General features: G+C 46.8%; 1 protein-coding gene across 2 annotated transcripts in view; it reads right to left on the reverse strand.

The window, feature by feature from the left end:
- Positions 1–22499, reverse strand: part of sipa1l2 (signal induced proliferation associated 1 like 2) — a 541912-nt gene extending 519413 nt beyond the window's left edge. For both annotated transcript variants that reach the window (XM_070884682.1, XM_070884684.1), the window contains exon 1: positions 22339–22499. The gene's annotated coding sequence lies outside the window, so the exon portion shown is untranslated. The remainder of the gene's footprint in view (positions 1–22338) is intronic.
- Positions 22500–22631: the final 132 nt, after the last annotated feature.

Below are 22631 nucleotides of genomic sequence, written 5' to 3' on the forward strand. Positions count from 1 at the left end.
GAGAAGGGGGAGGGGGGGAAAGGAGAAGGGGGAGGGGGGAAAGGAGAAGGGGGAGGGGGGGAAAGGAGAAGGGGGAGGGGGGGGAAAGGAGAAGGGGAGGGGGGGAAAGGAGAAGGGGGAGGGGGGGGAAAGGAGAAGGGGGAGGGGGGGGAAGGAGAAGGGGGAGGGGGGGGAAAGGAGAAGGGGGAGGGGGGGAAAGGAGAAGGGGGAGGGGGGGAAAGGAGAAGGGGGAGGGGGGGAAAGGAGAAGGGGGAGGGGGGGAAAGGAGAAGGGGGAGGGGGGGGAAAGGAGAAGGGGAGGGGGGGGAAAGGAGAAGGGGGAGGGGGGGAAAGGAGAAGGGGGAGGGGGGGGAAAGGAGAAGGGGGAGGGGGGGAAAGGAGAAGGGGGAGGGGGGGGAAAGGAGAAGGGGGAGGGGGGGAAAGGAGAAGGGGAGGGGGGGAAAGGAGAAGGGGAGGGGGGGAAAGGAGAAGGGGGAGGGGGGGGAAAGGAGAAGGGGGAGGGGGGGGAAAGGAGAAGGGGGAGGGGGGGAAAGGAGAAGGGGGAGGGGGGGGAAAGGAGAAGGGGGAGGGGGGGGAAAGGAGAAGGGGGAGGGGGGGGAAAGGAGAAGGGGGAGGGGGGGAAAGGAGAAGGGGGAGGGGGGGGAAAGGAGAAGGGGGAGGGGGGGGAAAGGAGAAGGGGGAGGGGGGGGAAAGGAGAAGGGGGAGGGGGGGGAAAGGAGAAGGGGGAGGGGGGGGAAAGGAGAAGGGGGAGGGGGGGAAAGGAGAAGGGGGAGGGGGGGAAAGGAGAAGGGGAGGGGGGGAAAGGAGAAGGGGGAGGGGGGAAAGGAGAAGGGGGAGGGGGGAAAGGAGAAGGGGGAGGGGGGAAAGGAGAAGGGGGAGGGGGGAAAGGAGAAGGGGGAGGGGGGAAAGGAGAAGGGGGAGGGGGGAAAGGAGAAGGGGGAGGGGGGAAAGGAGAAGGGGGAGGGGGAAAGGAGAAGGGGGAGGGGGAAAGGAGAAGGGGGAGGGGGGAAAGGAGAAGGGGGAGGGGGGAAAGGAGAAGGGGGAGGGGGAAAGGAGAAGGGGGAGGGGGAAAGGAGAAGGGGGAGGGGGGAAAGGAGAAGGGGGAGGGGGGAAAGGAGAAGGGGGAGGGGGGAAAGGAGAAGGGGAGGGGGGAAAGGAGAAGGGGGAGGGGGAAAGGAGAAGGGGGAGGGGGGGAAAGGAGAAGGGGGAGGGGGGAAAAGGAGAAGGGGGAAAGGAGAAGGGGGAGGGGGGAAAGGAGAAGGGGGAGGGGGGAAAGGAGAAGGGGGAGGGGGGAAAGGAGAAGGGGGAGGGGGGAAAGGAGAAGGGGGAGGGGGGAAAGGAGAAGGGGGAGGGGGAAAGGAGAAGGGGGAGGGGGGAAAGGAGAAGGGGAGGGGGGAAAGGAGAAGGGGGAGGGGGGAAAGGAGAAGGGGAGGGGGGAAAGGAGAAGGGGGAGGGGGGATAGGAGAAGGGGGAGGGGGGATAGGAGAAGGGGGAGGGGGGATAGGAGAAGGGGGAGGGGGGATAGGAGAAGGGGGAGGGGGGATAGGAGAAGGGGGAGGGGGGATAGGAGAAGGGGGAGGGGGGATAGGAGAAGGGGGAGGGGGGATAGGAGAAGGGGGAGGGGGAAAGGAGAAGGGGAGGGGGAAAGGAGAAGGGGGAGGGGGGAAAGGAGAAGGGGGAGGGGGGAAAGGAGAAGGGGAGGGGGAAAGGAGAAGGGGAGGGGGAAAGGAGAAGGGGAGGGGAAAGGAGAAGGAGAAGGGGAAAGGAGAAGGAGAAGGGGGAAAGGAGAAGGAGAAGGAGAAGGGGGGAAAGGAGAAGGAGAAGGGGGAGGGGGGAAAGGAGAAGGGGGAGGGGGGAAAGGAGAAGGGGGAGGGGGGAAAGGAGAAGGGGAGGGGGGAAAGGAGAAGGGGGAGGGGGGGAAAGGAGAAGGGGGAGGGGGGAAAGGAGAAGGGGGAGGGGGGAAAGGAGAAGGGGGAGGGGGGAAAGGAGAAGGGGGAGGGGGGAAAGGAGAAGGGGGAGGGGGGAAAGGAGAAGGGGGAGGGGGGAAAGGAGAAGGGGGAGGGGGGAAAGGAGAAGGGGGAGGGGGGAAAGGAGAAGGGGGAGGGGGAAAGGAGAAGGGGGAGGGGGGAAAGGAGAAGGGGAGGGGGGAAAGGAGAAGGGGGAGGGGGGAAAGGAGAAGGGGGAGGGGGGAAAGGAGAAGGGGGAGGGGGGAAAGGAGAAGGGGGAGGGGGAAAGGAGAAGGGGGAGGAGGGAAAGGAGAAGGGGGAGGGGGAAAGGAGAAGGGGGAGGGGGGAAAGGAGAAGGGGGAGGGAGGCTGAACGGGCCGGGCCCTAGACTTCAGGCAGGGCCCATCCCCAGCACCAGATTTACAGGTCGGTGGCGTTGGGTCAGGTCAGGGGGGGGGGGGTGGTGGGAGGGAGGTAGGTTGGGTCGGGGGGAGGGAGGGAGAGGGAGGTCAGGTCGGGGGGAGGGAGGTCAGGTCGGATCCAGTCCGGGGGCCGGGGGGGGGGGGGGGGGAAGCGGGAGTGGGGTCGGTATCGGGTCCGGTCCGGGGAAGCGGGAGTCGGGTCAAGTCCGGTCCGGAGGTGGGGGGGGGGGGGAGAAAAAAAGAGAGCGGGAGTCAGGTCAGGTCCAGTCCGGGGGGTCGGGTCGGGTCCGGGCTTGGGGGGAAGGAAGCGGGAGTCGGGTCGGTGTCGGGTCCGTAGGCGGGAGGAAGCAGGAGCTGGTCGTGGGAGGAGCCTTATTCACGCAGCCCCAGTGAGGCCATTCGGCCAGGGCTAGGGGCTGCGTGCTTCGGGCCCCTCCCACACAGTTTTGGGCGCCTGGAGCTACTGCACATGCGCGCCCACTGTAGCGCGCATGTCCAGAGGTCCTGGCACTGTTTTCAGCGCAGGGACCTGGCTCCGCCCCCTACAACTCGTGCTGCGCTGCGCCGAGCGCCAGAGGACCTGCAGGGAGGTGGAGAATCTGGAGGGTTTTTTTAGGCGCACTTTGTGGCACGAAAAACAGGCGTCCAGGTCGGGACTGCGCCGTTCTCGGCGCCGCTCGAAACTTGGGCCCAATGATGCTAGACTCCCACAATCAGACAAAAGAGCAACCTTAAAATGCACTAAAGACTACTAGCCATAAATGGAATCATTATTTCTTGAAACCTCCGATGTGAAACCCTTTCTTTTCAGATAGCCAAGCAAATAAAATTTCAACAGTCCTCACACCTTAGCAGTTAATGACCCTGAAGAGTTAGGTACACTTTTGGCAATTTCTCTTTGACTATTTTTACATATGACCACAACTAGAAATGCGTGACAAAAGCTGCCTACATCAGCATTCTAAACATGCTGCCATGCTATCAAAGGGAGCCTTTATCATCTCCGTCATGGTCAACAAGTCTGCTTGCTTCAGGCATTTCTCTGATCCACCACTTTGTACAAAATACCCTTACACTCTATTTTAAACCATAGCTACTTTAAACAATAAATCCCAAGTGAATGAAATGTCCTGTTTTGCCCCGTCTCCTGAGTGCTAGCACCGGACCTGTTCCACTCCCAAACCCTGCTGTAAACATAGTTCGCGTGTTTTCTTCAGTCCCTGGCATCTCCACCCACTTCACCCCACAACTCAAGCCCCACACTCCTTCCGTCTTCGACGCACCTCCAACCACATTTCTCTCTCGTATCCCAGGCAGCCTGCCTCCATCCAATTCTCATACCCACCTGTGACCCAGTATATGCTCATTGCAATTTTGTGCTATACTCTGCTTTACCAAAAGGCAAGGCACAGAAACACTGTAAACCAATGCAGGAATATAGTGCATTGGGAGACATACGGAGACTAGACAGAAGGGGAGACTTAACAGAAGGGCAATAGAGAGAGAGTCAGATAAAATATCACAATGAGAAAAGTTGGCACAAATAGAGAGAGGGAGAAGGACAAAGAATAAAGTGTGGGGGAAGTAAGTTGCAGGAAAAGGACATTATTTTTGTTCATGCACAACATGAGAGATCAGCTTGTACAACTAGATTATTGGGTGCAACTGGGTGTATAATATGAACAAGATTTTTTTTTTTTAAGTTGCATTTATATAGCAGCTTTCACATTCTCAGGACGTCCCATTGGGCTTCACAGCCAATGAAAAGGATCAGGAAGACGAGTTAAATGTTTGTGAGCACTTGGAGTAATGACCATGATATATAACATTTAAAGTCCAAATAGAAAGGGGAAAAGTTGGTACAAATACACAGGCATTGGGATAGGGCAGATCTGAGAATGGCGAGGGTGGAGCTCACCAAGGCAAGGTGGGGTGAGTTAGCACAGACTGCGGATCAACAATGGGACATTTTTAAAAGATGGCTGCGAAGTTGAACAAATATACATCATTAAAAAAGTCTACTTTAGGTCTCAGTGGAATAATAAATTGTAGAGGTATTAGTGCCTATAGATATAAAAAAAAGAAAGTGTGAAAATAAGGAACGAGGTGAAGAAAGGGATAAGGAAAGCAAGTTAGGATTAAGAGTATCTCAAAAGTTTGAGAGAACAGCAACATATTCTGGAAACACATCAGTAAAGAGAGAGAAAATTGTTCAATGTGAGGTTGGATCCTGAGAGCAGTGAATAGCGAATTAGTGGAGGATGAGCAGAAATTGTTGGGGATCAATGTTCCCGTTAACGGGCTGTGCGGCCCATTCAAACCTCCGCGCAGGCACGGTTTTTTGCATTGAGAAGCCGGCTCACCGGCTGCGCGGAACCGAGGCAGCTGCACGGCAATGCAGCTTAAAGGGAACATTGCTGGGGACACAAGTACTTTGTCTCACTGTTTACAAACAAAGATATTGGGAAAGAGGAAATCCTAAATTGATTAAAAGCGAGCATGCGATATTATAATAAAATGGAAAGTATAAGAGAAGTTAATTAAGCTAAAAGAAACAAAGTGATGGGATACATCCAAGGATCCAGAGGGAACTGGGAGAAGAAATAGCAGAGGCCCTGGAAATTAGATCACAGTGATCAATGGAGAGTGGGTGCGTGCCAGAGGACTGGAGAATGGTCAATGTAATACCCATAGAATGGTTACAGCACAGAAAGAGGCCAGTCAGTCAAGCCCGTGCGCGACAAGAGCACTTCAGCTAGTCCCACTCCCTTTCCTCCTTGCAATTTTGTTTCCTTCAGGTACTTACCCAATTACCTTTTGAAACCCATGACTGAATCTGCCTCCACCACCTTTCCAGGCAGTGAATTCCAGATCCTAACCACTTGCTACGCAAATAGTTTGGAGTGACTGCTGCCAATGACTGGAAGCTGTGCAGAAGCGGACTGCACATTAATCTGAAAGCGCCAACGACCAGAAGCATGAGGTTTCTGTTTTTTAAAAAATATAAACGGGCCCACCCCCTTCTGCCAGGCCTGCTCACAAAACAAACCTTCTGCGCAGCAGTCGCATCGAGGTTTTTCCTCATGTCGTATTTGGTTCTTCTGCCAATCACCTTAAATCTGTGTCCTCTGGTTCTCGACCCTTCCACCAATGGGAACAGTTTCGCTCTATCTACTCTGACTAGACCCCTCACGATTTTGAACACCTCTATCAAATTTCCTCTCACTCTTTTCTGCTCCAAGGAGAAAAACTCCAGATTCACTATCAATCCACAAAACTGAAGTCCCTCATCCCTGGAACCATCCTTGTAAATTTATTCTGCACCGTCTCTCAGCCTTCACATTCTTCCGAAAGTGCGGTGCCCAGAACGGGATACAATACTTCAGTTGTAGCCGAACTAGTGTTTAAAAAGGTTCAGCATAACTTCCTTGCTTTTGTAGTCCATGCTTCTATTAATGAAGCCCAGGATCCCACATGACTTTTTAATCACTTTCTCAACCTGCCCTGCCACCTTCAACGATATGTGCACATATACCCTCCGGTTCTCTGTTCATGCACCCCCATTAGAATTGTACCCTTTAGTTTAAGAACATAGGTCAATTGGCATCTCGGGTCTGCTCCGCCATTTAATATCATGGCTGATCTGATCATGGACTCGCCATAACCCTTTACTCCCTTACCGCTCAAAAATCTGTCTATCGCCACTTAAATATATTCAAAGACCCAGCCTCCACAGATCTCTGGGGCAGAGAATTCCATAGATTTACAACCCACAGGAGGAAATTCCTCCTCTCCTCAGTTTTAAATGGGCAGCCCCTTATTCTGAGACTATGTCCCCTAGTTTTAGTTTCCCCTATGAGTGGAAATATCCTCTCTGCATCCACCTTGTTGAGCCCCCTCATTATCTTCTTTGTTTCGATAAGAATGAGAGGTGATCTTCTGAACTCCAATGTGTATAGGCCCAACCCATCTTCATATGTCAACCCCCTCATCTCCAGAATCAACCTCGTGAACCTTCTCTGAACTGCCGCCAATGCAAGTATATCCTTCCTTAAATACGGAGACCAAAACTGTACGCAGTACTCCAGGTGTAGCCTCACCAATACCCTTTACCGTTGTAGCAGGACTTCTCTGCTTTTATACTCTATCCCCCTTGCATTCCATTTGCCTTCCTGATTCTTTGTATCAGCAAACTTGGCTATGTTACACTCTGTCCCTTCATCCAAGTCATTAATATAGATTGTAAATAGTTGAGGACCCAGCACCAATTCCTGCGGCACCCCACTCGTCACTGTTTGCCAACCGGAAAATGTTCCATTTATCCCGACTCGGTTTTCTGTTAGTTAACCAATCCTCTATCCATGCTAATATATTAGCCCCAACCCAGTGAGCTTTTATCTTGTGCAGTAACCTTTTATGTGGCACCTTAACGAATGCCTTCTGGAAATCCAAATACACCACACCCACTGGTTCCCCCTTATCCACCCTGCTCGTTGCATCCTCAAAGAATTCCAGCAAATTTGTCAAACATGATTTCCCTTTCATAAAACCACACTGACCCTGCTTGATTGAATTATGCTTTTCCAAATGTCCCGCTACTGCTTCTTTAATAATGGACTCCAGCATTTTTCCAACGACAGATGTTAGGCTAAATGATCTATATTTTCTTTCCGCCTCCTTTTTTTTTAAAATAGGGGCATTACATTTGCGATTTTCCAATCTGCTGGGACTGCCCCAGAATCCAGGGAATTTTGGTAAATTACAACCAATGTATCCACTAACTCTGCAGCCACTTCCCTTAATACCCTAGGATGTAAGCCATCAGGTCCTGGGAACTTGTTCTTAAGCCTCTAACCGTTGTTCCTACCAAAATGTATCACTTTGCACTTTTGTGTGTTAAATTTCATCTGTCACATGTCTGCCCATTCTACCAGCCTGTCTATGTCCTCTTGAAGTCTATCACTATCCTCCTCACTGTTCACTATACTTCCAAGTAGTGTCCTCTGCAAAGTTTGAAATTGTGCTCTTTACACCCACATCGAAGTCATTAATGTAAATCAAGAAAAGCAGTGATCCTAGTACCACTATATACCTTCTCCTCCAGTCCGAAAAACAACCGTTCACCACTACTCTCGGTTTCCTGACACTTAGTCAATTTCTTATCCATGCTGCCAGTGTCCATAAGCCAGATAATTGCAGGCCAGTTAGTTTACCATCTGTGGTAGGGAAAGATTTTAATGAAAGATGAAATTACTAAATAGCTAGCTGAAGATATGATAATTAGAAGCAGCTAACACTGAATTCAGAAAGGAAGGTTGTGCTCGACAAAGTAGAGTTGTTTGAGAAGGCTATGGATATGGTGAATAGAAACTTGTTTTATTAAAGAGAGGATTGTGAGGTTGTGAAATCCACTATTAGAGTTAGTGACTGCTGCAAAGACCATTCAAGAATAGGTTAGAACGGTGGTTGACGGAAAGGAGAATAATGGAATTTGAAAATTGAGATGGCACATGGATGAGGACTACTGCTGTAGTGGAGGTTCAACACCAACACAGACTGGCTGGGCTGAATAATTCGTTTTGCATTTTCTATGCAATTACTTTTTCCAAGGTAGTCACTGTCGTTATGTAGGCAAAAAGTCTATTTGCACTCAGCAAGGTCCCACAAACAGCAATGAGATGAATGACCAATGAAACTGCTTTTGATAATGTTGTTTGATGGGTAAATATTGGCCAGGGCGCATACATTATATATCACATGGTATCACAAACCCGTCATCATTAAATAGAAGACCCTCCAACTTACCATGAGCAATCCTGGTATGGTCTTTAGTTTTCCAACTCCATGACATGTTGTATATGTTAACGAGCAGAGGTCCAAGATCAATAGCTGCGCAAGCTGTACGTATAACTGGGGTCCTGCTTAAAATCATCTTTTCAAGAAACTGGACTGGTATGAAACTAGTCTGCTAAATACAATAGCCATGTAAGATTTTCCTCCCAACAAACCAGCCCCACACATACACTAGCACAAAATATTCATTCAAAATTCCCTCGGACAGCGACAATTACACCGGCATGGACCAGCTGGGCCAAATGGCCTGTTTCTGTGCTGCACGTTCCATGTAAAAATTAATATTTGTTACTGGGATTTAAACTTGTACCACTGAAAAGGAGCCTAACAATCTATGGCATAACCATCTTCCTGTATTAAAATGCAGCACTAAGAGGGGAAGTGGTGTCTTTGTTCAGCTATAGCTTTCAGATGTACTGTAGAAAGTCTGAATATAGAAACATTGCACATCAGGAATCACATGACAGAGCCACAAGTCAATAAAACTGTGTTTGCCTGGTCATTGTGCACTGATTATCTTAATAAAAGGTAGAAATGATAAAATGTAACAATGCACAGTACCTGCACTGTTGTAGTGAAACTGTTTTTATCCTATACTCAAGTGTCTTAGTATAAATAGTTAGTGCTACGACTGAGCATTCAACAAGAACTAAGTTGGCGCAGCTTATATTCTGGGCTCCTAAAAATCAGGTTAGTCTTCTCATCCCACCTCCAATTATCTGTAGAAAATATTATAACAAAGCTTGTATTCTTCAAGCACACCACAAGACTGAGTATTCTCAAATCTTCCTTACCAGGGCCAACTCTTTGTTCACTTATACCAGATCAAAATTACCCTACTAATTGCCCTCTCTAGTTCTGAAAACAAAGCTTTGAAGACTCACCTCCCACCCTCCTAAGGTTTTGTTGCAGCCCAATTATTGTTCTACATAACACGCACAGTTTTTCCCAATGGTACATCCTTTAGACAAGCTGTTGATGCCCAATAGGTTTCCGACAGTGCATGTTGTGCTGTGCTACATGACTCACAGTAGGGTGTTACCTGTACACTGCCCTTCACTGGGATGGATCCACAGCATCACATGATTAAATAATCTTGCAATGTGTATTCATGCAGCAGACTACTGCACTATATCCGAGGGGATCTGGTATGGTGTTGCTCATGGCAAACTCGATGATATGCTGCTTTAAATTGACAGCAATATTATACAATGTATTGCAGGGTGCATTATTCTGCTGTTAAACTGGTTTACACTTGCCAACTTTGAGGCCAAAAAGTCTAAATCGCTTTAAGTAAACACAACCTGAGCTCAGACTTCAACTGCAAGAGCAAAATACTGCAGATCCGAAACAAACAAAATGCTGGAAAAACTCAGAAGGCCAGGCAGCATCCGTGGAGAGGGGAACAGGTAATGTTTCAAGTCTGACACCCAGGGTCTTGCAACTGAAACGTTAACTGTTTCTCTCCCCATGGAAGCTGCCTGGCCTGCTGTGTTTCTCCAGCATTTTCTGTTTTTGAATCAGAGTTTAACTCGTTTCCTCAGGAAATCTTGCAGGTTAGGATGTGACTGATTCACTCTCGGGTTGTAAATTAGGATTTTCAGTTTATTGCTGGCTGTTTTCGCCCCGGATGGGTAGTAATGGCGGCGGAAAGCATTTCCGGGTGGGCGGGCGGGCAGCTTCTAGTGCCCCGCTGGGACAGTCGGTGCCAGGTTTGCTCGAAATATGAAACTTGCTCGATACGTAGCGCCCCGCAGCCCGCCCGTGAAAGTGGGCGATTCCAACTGTAACGGCCACAGTGAGGGAAGGAATGTCTACCTGAAGCAAGTGTGATTGATTTTTATTTTTGCGATTCATGTGGATGTGGGTGTGGGTCAGTAAAGTATTGGGAATGTTTTGGTGTTTCCCCCTCCTCCCTCCCTCTCCCCCCCCGCCCCCCCCTTCTCCCTCTCCCCCCCCCCCCCCTCTCTCAGCATATAACAAATTAAAGTACATTTGTTACAACCATCTCTCTGAATTTAAAACATAAGCACGTAAATATTTCTCTGTGGACTTTTACCTCAAAAAAAAGCTTCTAAAATCCACGATCTAGCATGTTTGGAAATTCTTTCAGAAGACAAATCTAAATACTGTTACAGCCCAAGGAAAGTCACACCAAAGTATTGAACAGATTAGCTTAGAGAACAATACTGACACATGCTGTGATTCTCCACTCAGCAGCATTGAGAGAACTGCAGGCACAAATGTCGTAATTTATTTTCAGCTGAGGCTGCAATAGCTGAGATCGCATTAACTCCAACCCCAGGCTTTTGAGAGCAGAAGCGATCTCTTTGTAAAGTTTTTCATGATGAACAAGACAATTTTAGATAAGTCATAGTAAAATGTAATTTTTTAATGTCTTTATTATGAATCTTAGCTTTAAAAAAAAAGTTATGACTACTTTAAGGGCAAAACAAATGCCAGATAAGATGATTTTGGGAACAAAAGTTGATTGGTTTAATTCTCAAAACCAAATAAATTGTTCAATCCAAAAATAAAGTTGTCGAAATCTTTTGAGATTTAGACAAGTGAATGTTCCTGCTGCAATGTTGGACTGTTGGCGTAGTTTAGCGCATCACAAGGGGAGTTTCGATCAGCGATTTCTGGTCAATCCAGCTGGGACCAATGTCCAAACTAGTAGCCTTTGTTGGAAATCTCAGCGGGTCAGACAGCACCTGTGGAGAGAAAAACAGAGTTAGCATTTCAGGTCGATGGCCCTTCGTCAGAACTGTTCTGACAAAGGGCCGTTGACCTGAAACGTTAACTCTCTCTTTCACACATGCTGCCTGACCCGCTGAGATTTCCAGCATTTTCTGTTTTTATATTAAAACCATTCTGTTTTTATTCCAGCATCCGCAATATTTTGCTTTTGTATTGTTACAGTAGGCTTTGTTGTTGCCTAGGTATCAGACATTAACGCGATGTCAAGCGTCTAATGTTGCTCTGATAGTGCTTGTCCAGGCTACGTAAATATTGTGGAACCTGATAACCATTTTAGGAGGCTTTCTGAAATAGAAATGGGACAAGCTCACTAGGCATCTTAGAAGTATTTGGAGAATACATTAGGGGCTAGAGGCAATTGAAACTTTTACAATCTAAAGTTATGTTTATCTATATAATCTTTTCTTCTCGGGGAAAAGATGGAGATATTATAACATGGTCTACAAACTACAAGCTTTCACATCACAATTTACTCAGACGATTGAAATGGATAATTTGCTCTCCACTTGCCTGGATGAATGCAGCTCCAGCAACACTCAAGAAGCTTGACATCATCCAGGACAAAGCCGCCCGCTTGATATGTTCTTATCGGGAGCCAAAGAATTAGGAGCAGGATTAGGCCAGTCGGCCCCTCGAGCCTGCTCCACCATTCAATATCATGGCTGATCTTCCACCTCAACTCTATTTTCCTGCACTATCCCCATTTCCCTTAATATCCAAAAATCTATCGATCTCGGTCTTGAATATACTCAACGACTGAGCCTCCACAGCCCTCTGGGGCAGAGAATTCCAAAGATTCAGCATCCTCTGAGTGAAGAGGTTTCTCCTTATCTCAATCCTAAATGGCCGACCCCTTATTCTGAGACTGTGACCCCTGGTTCTAGACTCCCCAGCCAGGGGAAACATCCTCCCTGCATCCACCCTGCCAAGCCCTGTAAGATTTTTGTATGTTTCAATGAGATCACCTCTCATTCTTCTAAACTCGAGAGAATATAGGCCTAGTCTGCTCAATCTCTCCTCATTGGACAATCCCCCCATCCCAGGAATCAGTCTGGTGAACCTTTGTTGCATTCCCTCGATGGCAAGTATATCCTTCCTTAGGTAAGGAGACCAAAACTGTACACACTACTCCGGGTGTGGTCTCACCAGGGCCCTGTATAATTGCAGTAAGACATCTTTACTCTTAATACTCAAATCCTCTTGTAATAAAGGCCAACATACCATTTGCTTTCCTAATTGCTTGCTGTACCTGCATGTTAACTTTCAGTGATTCGTGTACAAGGACATCCAGGTCCCTCTGAACACCAACAATGTTAAAGCTGGGAGTTATACCAATTTGTGGTTAATTACCCATTTGGATTTAGTTTGTTAATATTGATGTTTATACCCATTTGTGGTTAGTTTTGAGTGTTTGAGGTTATACCCATTTAGGTTGAATTTATTAATACCCATTTTACTTAAGTCCATTAATGTTTGTGGTAATACTAATTCTGTCAATTTATGAAGGTTGGAGCTTTGCCCTTTGGACACTTTCCCTCTAAAATATGCCGGAATTCAGTTTCTCTCTCTAAAAGGGAGTGGCCTCTGTCACTAATGACCTTTAAGGAAGGAAACTGCTATCTTTACCCAGTCTGGCCTATATATGACTCCAGCACCACACCAACAACGTTGATGCTTAACCGCCCTCTGAAACGGCCAAGCAAGCCACCCAGTGTATTGGTTCAAGAAGGTGCCACCTTCATGGGGCAATGAAGGATGGGAAATAAATAAGTGATACCCGCATGACCTGAAAGAGAACACGATTGATGGGCCGAATGGATTATTTTTTCCTGCGTTCTAACGAGCGTTTAGCAGTTCTCACGAGGATGTATGAGACCAGTCAACCAGCATTTTCTTCAGATTACACCTATCCCTTCAAATGGTTGATCCAAAACCCAATACAGGGTCAAGTGAAATGGATCGCGCCTTCACTGACCTACTGCTCGCTGATCTACATTGGCTCCCGGCCCAGCAATGCCTTAAAATTAAAATTCTCATCTTCATGTTCAAATCCTACCATGGCCTCGCCCCACTCTACCTCGAATCTATTCCAGCCCTATAAACCTCCAAGATACATGAACATATCCCTCTTGTGCTTCCCCGAACCACTAGTGACAGAACCTTCAGCTGCCGAGGCCCTAAGCTCTGGAATTCCCTCCCTCAACCTCACTGCCTCTCTCCTCCTCCTTTAAGACGCTCCTTAAAACCTACCTCTCCACCGATGTTCTCTAAGCTGCATGGCCACGCAGCTCTCCAGGGGTCCTGCGCAGCCAGTTTTTAAATTGAAGAAACTGCGCATGTGGGGATTTCGAATGGGCCGCACAGCCCGTTAAAGTGGTAGCGCGACCCCAAAATAAATTACAGGGAGCATTGCTCTTCACCTGCTCTAATATCTCCTCCTTTGGCTCTGTCAAATTTGGTCTAATTACAGGCCTGTCCAGGGCTTTGGGATGTTTTTGCTACATTTAAAAGGTGCGATACAAATGCCAGCTGTTGTTGTAAAGGGATGTTACCTGGACTGAGGGTTCAGCTCCTGAGCCTCTTCTCCATCTACGCTTGTGGGTTGTTTATAGGGATGGACTCAGCTTGGAGAGATCCCATTTACTTGACAAGCTCCTCTGGGATTCTCTTCTCCTGTCAGGGTTTGTTGTAACAGAGTCCATCTTTCTGACTGACACTGATACAGGTATTACAAGTGGCACCAGACAGCCATCATCAAGCCGGCCCCAGGGGCTGTAGATTCCTCAGTGACCCCGGTGACCTTCGAGTGCCCAGCGGTCCTGCTCTTTCTTCGAGAATCATTCTCCCGAGTCTGTCTACCACCTTCAACATTCACTCCCTCCACCACCGGCGCACCGTGGCTGCAGTGTGTACCATCTGCAGGATGCACTGCAGCAACTCACCAAGGCTTCTTCGGCAACACCTCCCAAACCCACGACCTCTACCGCCTAGAAGAACAAGGGCAGCAAGCACATCAGAACACCATCACCTCCAAGTTACATATTATCCTGACTTGGAAATATAATCGCCTTTCCTTCATCACCACTTGGTCAAAATCCTGGAACTCCCTCCCCAACAGCACTGTGGGAGTACCTTCATCACACAGACTGCAGTGGTTCAAGGCTCTGGCTCGCCACCACCTTCTCAAGTGATGGGCAACACCCAAATCCCAGGAACAATTTTTTTTTATAAATGTAGTGATGCTTCACAAAAGTGTCAAAATTCTCTCACTGAATTACTCCTATTTCGATCCAGAATACCTTTATTACATTTGATTAGAGTTTTCAGCTGAAGCAAAATTTACTGATTTGGCAAGTAACATCTGGGAAAAAAAAGGGTGCCATCAAGCCATGATCAAAATCAAGTCCAATTTCAACCTTACACAATTTGAAGTACTTCACAAAATTAAAGTTTACTCTGATCTCATCCCCTTCCCACATATGCACTAAAATTCTTCATAATAGCAACTTGCATTGATATACTGTCTTTAACAAAATAAAACGTCCCAAGGCGCTTAACAGCAGCATTATCAGTTACAACTTGACACTCAGTCACAAAGAAATCTTCGGACAGGTGGCCAAAAGCTTGGCCAAAGAGGCAGATTTCCAGGAGCAACTCTTGAAACTGTCTCATCTTTTAGCAGGAATGCCAGTGCAAAATCTGTCACTGATAGATTCAAAAGCTTAGAGACAAGCAAGTTATATTTGGGGAAAAGCTAACTTTGCTAAGTTGAGGTGTGATTTGGCCAGTGGACTGGAGACAGCTACTTGTATGTAAATCAGTGTCGGAACAGTGGGGGGCATTCAAGGGAGGAGATCCGGAGGGCTCAGGCCAAACATGTGCCCTTAAAGAAAAAGGGTGGGAATAACAATTCTAGAGCCCCCTGGATGTCTAGGGACTTACAGGGGAGGATAAAGAAAAAAAGGGAAGCTTATGGCTAAATACTGTAGAATCTCTGGAGGAATATAGTAAGTTTAGAGATGAAATTAAAAAAGGATATTCGGAATGCTAAGAGAGAACATGAAAAATTCTTGGCTAGTAAAATTAAGGAAAACCCAAAGATGTTTTATAAATATATTAAGAGCAAGAGGATAACTAAAGAAAGAGTAGGGCCTATTAGAGATCATGAGGGTAATCTGTGTGTGGAGGCGGAAGATGTGGGTAGGGTTCTTAATGAATACTTTGCTTCTGTTTTCACAAAGGAAAGGGGCAATGCAGATACTGCTATCGAGGAGCGTGAAACTCTGGATTAAATTAACAGAGAGGAGGTATTAAGGGGTTTAGCAGCTTTGAAAGTAGATAAGTCCCCAGATCCAGATGAAATGCATCCCAGGCTGTTGAGCGAAGCAGAAGAGGAAATAGCAGAGGCCTTGACCATCATTTTCCAGTTCAGTTTGGATTCAGGCATGGTGCCGGAGGACTGCTAATGTGGTACCCTTGTTTAGGAAGGGAGAAAGGGATAGGCCGAGTAATTACAGGCCAGTCAGCCTAACCTCTGGTGGGAAAATTATTGGAAAAAATCCTGAAGGCAGGATAAATCTACATTTCGAAAGTCAAGGATTAATGAGAGACAGTCAGCACAGATTTGGTAAGGGAAGGTTGTGCTTGACTAATCTGATTGAATTTTTGAGGAGGTAACCAGGAAGGTCGATGAGAGTAGAGCGTATGATGTAATGTATATAGACTTTAGCAAAGCTTTTGATAAAGTCCCACATAGCAGACTGGTCATGAAGGTAAAAACCCATGGGATCCAAGGCAAAGTGGCAAGTTGGATCCAAAATTGGCTCAGAAGCAGGAAGCAAAAGGTAATGGTTGATGGATGTGTGTGTGACTGGAAGGATATTTCCAGTGGGGTTCAGGGCTCAGTACTGGGTCCCTTGCTTTTTGTGGTATACATCGATGATCGAGATTTGAATATAGGGAGTATGATTTACAAGTTTGCAGATGACACTAAAATTGACTGTGTGGTTGGTAATGAAGACGAATGTCATAGACTGCAAGAGGATATCAATCTACTGGTCAGGTGGGCAGAACAGTGGCAAAGGTAATTTAATTCAGAGAAGTGTGAGGTAATGCACTTGGAGGGCTAATAAGGAAAGGGTATACACATTAAGTGGTAGGCCACTTAGAAGTGTAGATGAACAAAGGGACCTTGGAGTGCTTGTCCACAAATCTCTGAAAGTAGCAGGCCAGGTGGATAGGGTGGTTAAGAAGTCATACGGAATGCTTGCCTTTATTGGCCGAGGCATAGAATACAAGTTGCAGGGAGGTTATGTTTAAATTGTATAATACACTGGTTCAGCCACAGCTGGAATACTGCGTACAGTTCTGGTCGCCATATTTTCGGAAGAACGTGATTGCATTGGAGGGGGTACAGAGGAGATTTACTAGGATACTGCCTGGAATGGAGAATCTTAGCTATGATGACAGAATGAAGATAGGTTGGGTTTATTCTCCTTAGGAGACCTCATTGAGATATTTAACATTTTGAGGGGCCTGGATATAGTGGATAGCAAGGGCCTTTTCCCTTGGTGGGTCAATAGTTTTAAGGTGGTTGGTGGAAAAATTAGAGCGGATTTGAGGGGAAGCTTCTTCATGCAGAGGGTTGTGGGGATCTGGAACTCGCTGCCTGGAAGAGTGGTGGATGCAGAAACCCTCACCACATTTAAAAGATGCTTGGATGGGCACTTAAAGTGCTGTAACCTGCAGGGTTACAGACCTAGAGCTGGTAAGTGGGGTTAGGCTGGATAACCTCTTCTTGGTTGGCGCAGTCACGATGGCTAGTACTTCAGGGAATCGAATACAGCCAGAGTGATCTCCTGGACTAGTTTTGATTGCCTGGATAGGTCAGCGAGGAATTTTTCCAGATTTTCCCCCCCAAATCGGCCTGGGTTTTTGCCTCTCCCAGGAGATTGCACGGCTCCAGGTGGGGTGTAGTGTAAAATGTGGCGATGCATGGGGTATCGCAGTTGTGTGGGGCGGACTGGTTGGGCCGGATGCTCATTACCTGTTCATTGTTCATAGGTTTATATGTAACCTTCAGGGCTGCTGACCAAGGGCCATGCGGCTCTTTGTCGGCCGGCACAGACACGATGGGCCGAAATGGCCTCCTTCTGCGATGTCAATTTCTAGGTTTCTATGTTCTAAGTTTCTATGATAGTGAATGCAACGCCATTTGGAAAATGTGTGCAAAGTCACTATTAAATTTGATGCAGCGCGACCAAATTTTAGACTGATAGCTAAAGGCAAGCTTCATTTTCTAAATCAATGTAATTAAGGACAGAAAAGAAACATTATCCTACTAGTGGTGATCAGCAAAACTATTGCCAACACCCAAATCAAAAATGAACTGTAAAAGCACTGCTGCAGGGTCAATATGCATTTTGTTAATTAGTATACTGTACAACCACAAGAGGCACCAGCGGCTGAATGTTTGCTTCAAGCACGGACTTTACATTCAGCACCAACTGAATTGGTGCGTTGTGCAGAATTTAGTGCTGTATCTGGCATCCATAAATTACACATCCTCAAGCAGCAGAGCCACCAGACATTCCTCCCGCCTACTCCCCACCAATTTCCATCTTAAAAAGGCCCCGGGAGGAGGAAGCCAAAGACTTCAGTGAATCTGCACATGCTAGAGTGTGCACCAGTAAGTACAATGCAGTCGACTATCTTGTTGCAGTCCGCCCATGACGCAAGTTTCTATACGAAAAAGGCTCGGATTCAGCTGATTAACTGTGAATCCAAACGTTTTCCAGTGTAAACAGAGATGTATAAACCCCTTCTCAGGTTGCCACAGCATGAGCCGTGACCAGACCATCTGCAGCCCCTCTGGTGCTCCCCACCCCCATTCAATAACACACCAGCCACAGAACAGGGAAGGTTCTCAGAGGGTGCTCGCTCCAGCTTGGGAAAAAAACTCAGTTCCTTCCTAATGTTTAACTCATCAGCTTATAATTAGCACAATCAGCACATCGCATCTGCACTGAAACCCAAATAGGGATGACCTCACATGCAGTAGTCCTTAAATGATTTACCACAATCTGTCAACAACTGGTGTCACAGGCCAGCAGTATGAACCCTCAGCTTCAATGCTTATCCCTGTGGCCCGAGGACAAGTTGGTAGTCCTACATAGAAGCCTTATTTAAATCTTTTGAGGGGAGCTTGGAATGAGACAAATGAACGGGATGCATATGAAGTGAGACCTCTCAAATAGCAATGTCACATTTTTCCCATTGCTGCACAAAGCCCACCATTCAGCTCTCACCAAGGGATCGCTACTCAATATTGCGAGCAGGCTAATATTCACTTTAGCCTGCTATGTAAATGAACAACCTGACTTCTGAGCTCAAACGTGTCATCAATCATTTTAGACCCAGCAAAAAAGTGTTTGTAGAAATAGATACAAGTGTTTGTCAAAGTAAGTGTTTGCATCAAAATCATTTAAAATGTTTCAGGAAAAGACTCCAATAATTAGGGGGGGGGAGGGTGCATTGTGGAAGATCCCAGTAAATTATCAGGATCAGCTACAGTAGCTGAATGCAAATACATACAACAGATAGTTATTAATATCTGAGCACTTTGCTATGGTTTAAGAGAATGGAAGAAATCTAAATGGTCAAATTAGAAGGGGGGGGGGGGAAAAAGGGGGAGAAAGCAGATTTCAAATTCAAAGCAGCTGCCCCTTGGATGTTTTCTGACGTTACTTTGAAGCTGCCGAACATTGAACGCGTCTGAATGATCACAGCATCATTTGCTCCAATGCTGAGTTTCTGCAGTTCTTTTTGTTCAATGTGCACACACTACCACCCTCATTTTTAACCAAATACTTCGGAGCACAACAACTAACTATACGCATTCTTTCATCACCTCGATATAAAAAAAGTGAATATAATTTGCTCCAGAAAATAGGTCCCGTAAATCCAGGGTGTTGTGGCAAATAGCAGTTATAAGCGCCCCCCAATAGAGTTTTCATGTTGGATCAGAATATTTATGAAATGGTAAATTTAGCTCTTCCTTGGTCATAATAAGACCAACCTTTCACCTTCTGTAATTAAGCCTTTAAAAAGAAGTGCTGCCTGCACACTTCCACTTGAACAAAACTTTCTATTTATTAATAAAATATCTACTATTATTTTACTTAAGCTTCATGATTTCATAAATACTTATTTGCATAACGATCACTCCTCCAAATATGGCACCTTTAAGACTGCACTCCCCAAGCATTCCTTGATTTGCTAAATGACTCAAAATGATAGTTGATCTAAGTTACAGCACTCTGCAAAGATTTACTCTCCTGCATTTAACAAGGCAGGTCATATTCATTACTGCTTCAAAAGTAGCCGATAACTTTTTCGACTAACCAGCCAAAGAGTCTCCATAGCCCATTTATGTCAGCCTTGCCGCTGGAACTTGCAGCCTGTTCTGATGTACAGCATGTCACTACAATTAGTCTATTAGACTATAGTTTGCTTCCCCACAGTTTCAAGGCCCACAGCTAATACTATCCAGGGAAGATTAAGCAGACTGACAAACCAGCCCTGAAGCAACTTTCTGCTGCATCATACTACACATCGAGTTGAATGCTGTCACAATTTTCGCTGCTTTTAGAAATTGATACATGATCATTAACATCTAATTTTAAAAAACTGAACTAAAATAAGATCGCTTTTCAATGCTGCATGATTAAAGATTTTCTTAAGTCACAAGACAAGATGCACTCGCTCTGCCAATAGCACAGCTGCCATAGTTAGTAACACGGTTACAGAGCAAGACACTCAATTCTTTCCATTCACTGAAGACTGGGGATAATCAACCGTTGCCCTGACAACTTCCAAGTCTAAAGACTGAGCTTACTTAAGGCCAATTGAACATCAAGGATAACCTCTTCCCCTTCAGCATATCTGAACAATTTCTTAACAGCTGTTGTATCGAAATAAAAAAGTATAAATACAGTAGAACCTATTTACTTCAAACACTATACCAAAAACAAAGGTCATTGATTGTTCAAAAAGTAAATAGAATGTTTTCTAGAAAATATTCGAGTTTCAATATTCTAGTACCCCTGTAGATTTGTTACAGCTAGACTTTCATTCAAAATTCTTGTCTGTATTCCAATAATTCTACGCAAGTGTTCCTGAGATTGACAGTTTACCATTACAAGATGCATGGAATAATAAATGGATAAACTGTGCCAAATAATGTGATTCTGGCTACAAGTAATAATTAATACATGTTCACTGACAATTGGCTCGACCAAATTCCATTAAATACATTTGCCCCAAACTTTTCAAAAAATCAAGGGTCAGTTATAAAGCCTGCCCAGACAACCAGTCTTAAAGAACACAACAATGCTAAACAGCATCATATACACAAAACACATTGCCAGAGAAGTAAACTACACTCATCCGTATGCAATAGTTTTACCCATGTGTTAAATACTTAAGTATTGTTTTTAGATGCAAACCCTGTAAATATCATCTCCAATTTACTACCACTTGATCCCAACAGGTAATCACAGCAAGGAACCGGGGCTGTTAACCCATACCCTTCTGTGGAGACAAAAAAACCTCTGCAAGGTTACTATGACAAACGTTACCACTAGGACCAGACCTTGCAGAAAATATAAATCTTAATTATGTCAGACAAACGTTGTGCATTTACTCAACACAGTTGGGCTGAATAGAAATGAAAATATTTATTAAAAAATACACTAACTCAATTAGTTAAATGAACACCGAATGTGATCGATTACATTGTCCATGGTCAGCGACAATGTAATCACTACAAGCTGGAGGGAATTTTTTGGGTTGCAGATAATGCAATGAGTTACCGAGTGTGGCCTTAATAAAAACCAGAAATCACGTCCTTGAAAGATGATGTATGATACTAATATTTTCACAGAAACAGCAGCTATACTTGGAGAGCATTGATCAACAACGCGAACTCCGCTTTTCCACATGACGATTTCACAGTTTGCAATAAAAACATTTTTTTTTTACTTAAAGCTAGTCAATTAGCTTGCAGCCCACAGCCAACTGGATATATTAATGCGTTGTGTTGCGTTTCTTAGATGTAAATTTACACTTGTAAACAATGCGCGAAAAGGTGCAGAAAACAGTAAACAGGGCTGACCACTGGAGAAAATAATATCCATGTGGGAAGTGTTTAGCTACAAGCTGAACCCAAAAACCCGACCGTACTATATAACTCAAAGCCATCTAGCGGACAACGCTAGACAGGGAAAAATAAACAACCAAACCAATTTGTGAGAAAAATATGTCAACCGATGCCCTCAACTTCCAGAGAAACAACGGAATGCGCAACTGGGATCCCAGTGGTACACCGAGCTGCACGCACTCTTCTTAAATACAAATCTCCCAGAGTTTCAATCAATGAAATACTTGAATATTTGAATCCGTAGGGTTTTGCAGGCTTTCAGGTAGCAGAGTGATGGACAGCAGGTAGATAATCCAGGGGGTGGCGGCGGCGGACTGGGGGACAAACCCTTTTGTTCCATTTCCGATGTCGTTTTAACAAAAGGGGCAACAAATAGATTGGCCCGCCCTGTCTTCTTGCTGAACAGATAGCAGCACCTGTCCCCAAAACCAGCGCTCAGCCCTGTCCTCTCAGCCAGAATACTTCAGAAATACACAAGAGATGTTATCCTGCCTGGGGGGAGGGGAAGAAAAGATATATATTTCTGGAGGGGGGTGGGCAGAGAGATATTTGTGGGGGGTGGGCTTGTCCTGCCTTTGGGGGGAGGGAAATGAGATATAGATTTCTGGGGGGTGGGGGTGGACGTGTCCTGCCTTGTGGGGGGAGGAAGGGAAGAGAATGAGAGAGATATATCTGGGAGGTGGGCTTGTCCAGCCTTTTTGGGCGGGGGGGGGGGGAAGGGAGGGAGAACAGGGGAAATGAAAGATATATTTCTGGGGGTGGGCTTGTCCTGCCTTTTGGGGGGGGAGGGGGGGTGGGAGGTTAACCTGACTTGGGGGAAGACAGCATTTTGGGGGAAGGAGAGGGGCTGCCCTGCCTGGGGGGTGTCGGAGTGTGGGCTGTTTTGCCTCGGGGAGGGAGAGTGAGGCATTTCTGGGGAGAAAGCTGGTATTTTAAACGGTCCCGGGGTGAGTCCCGGGGGAGGGGAGGGGAGTTGAGCTGTGAGCCAGCGGCCCAAATCCCCTCCCCACTGACAGGACGGGACGGAGCCCACTCCGCGGCGCAGGCTGAGGCGCCAACACCGACTGACGCTGCCTCGTCAGGGGGAACACGGACCGGTCAACAAGCCGCCGCTACACATCTCCCTCAGCCGCCCTTACCTGAGAGGAGCCGCCGCCGCCCCGCGGGCAGGAGCCGGACATGTAAAGAGCAGTCCGCGGTGCCGTGTCGTGTCCCCCAGTATGGGACCGCTCCGGCTTCAGCTCTCGGACACCGATCTGCAGCAGCACCTCCTGCGGCCGGCAGGCTGCAAACTTTTCACATTCTCCCGCACCTCAAACCAACCTGACGCCGGACATCCCGCCCCCGTCGGCCCGCCGGCTTTCCGCTGCTCCCATTGGCCGCCCGCCTTCATCCCGCCCCTCCGTGGAGGGCGGGGCTCAGCGCCTCGGCT

The sequence above is a fragment of the Pristiophorus japonicus genome, chromosome 7 (genome assembly GCF_044704955.1).
Source record: "Pristiophorus japonicus isolate sPriJap1 chromosome 7, sPriJap1.hap1, whole genome shotgun sequence".
Lineage (NCBI taxonomy): Eukaryota > Metazoa > Chordata > Chondrichthyes > Pristiophoridae > Pristiophorus > Pristiophorus japonicus.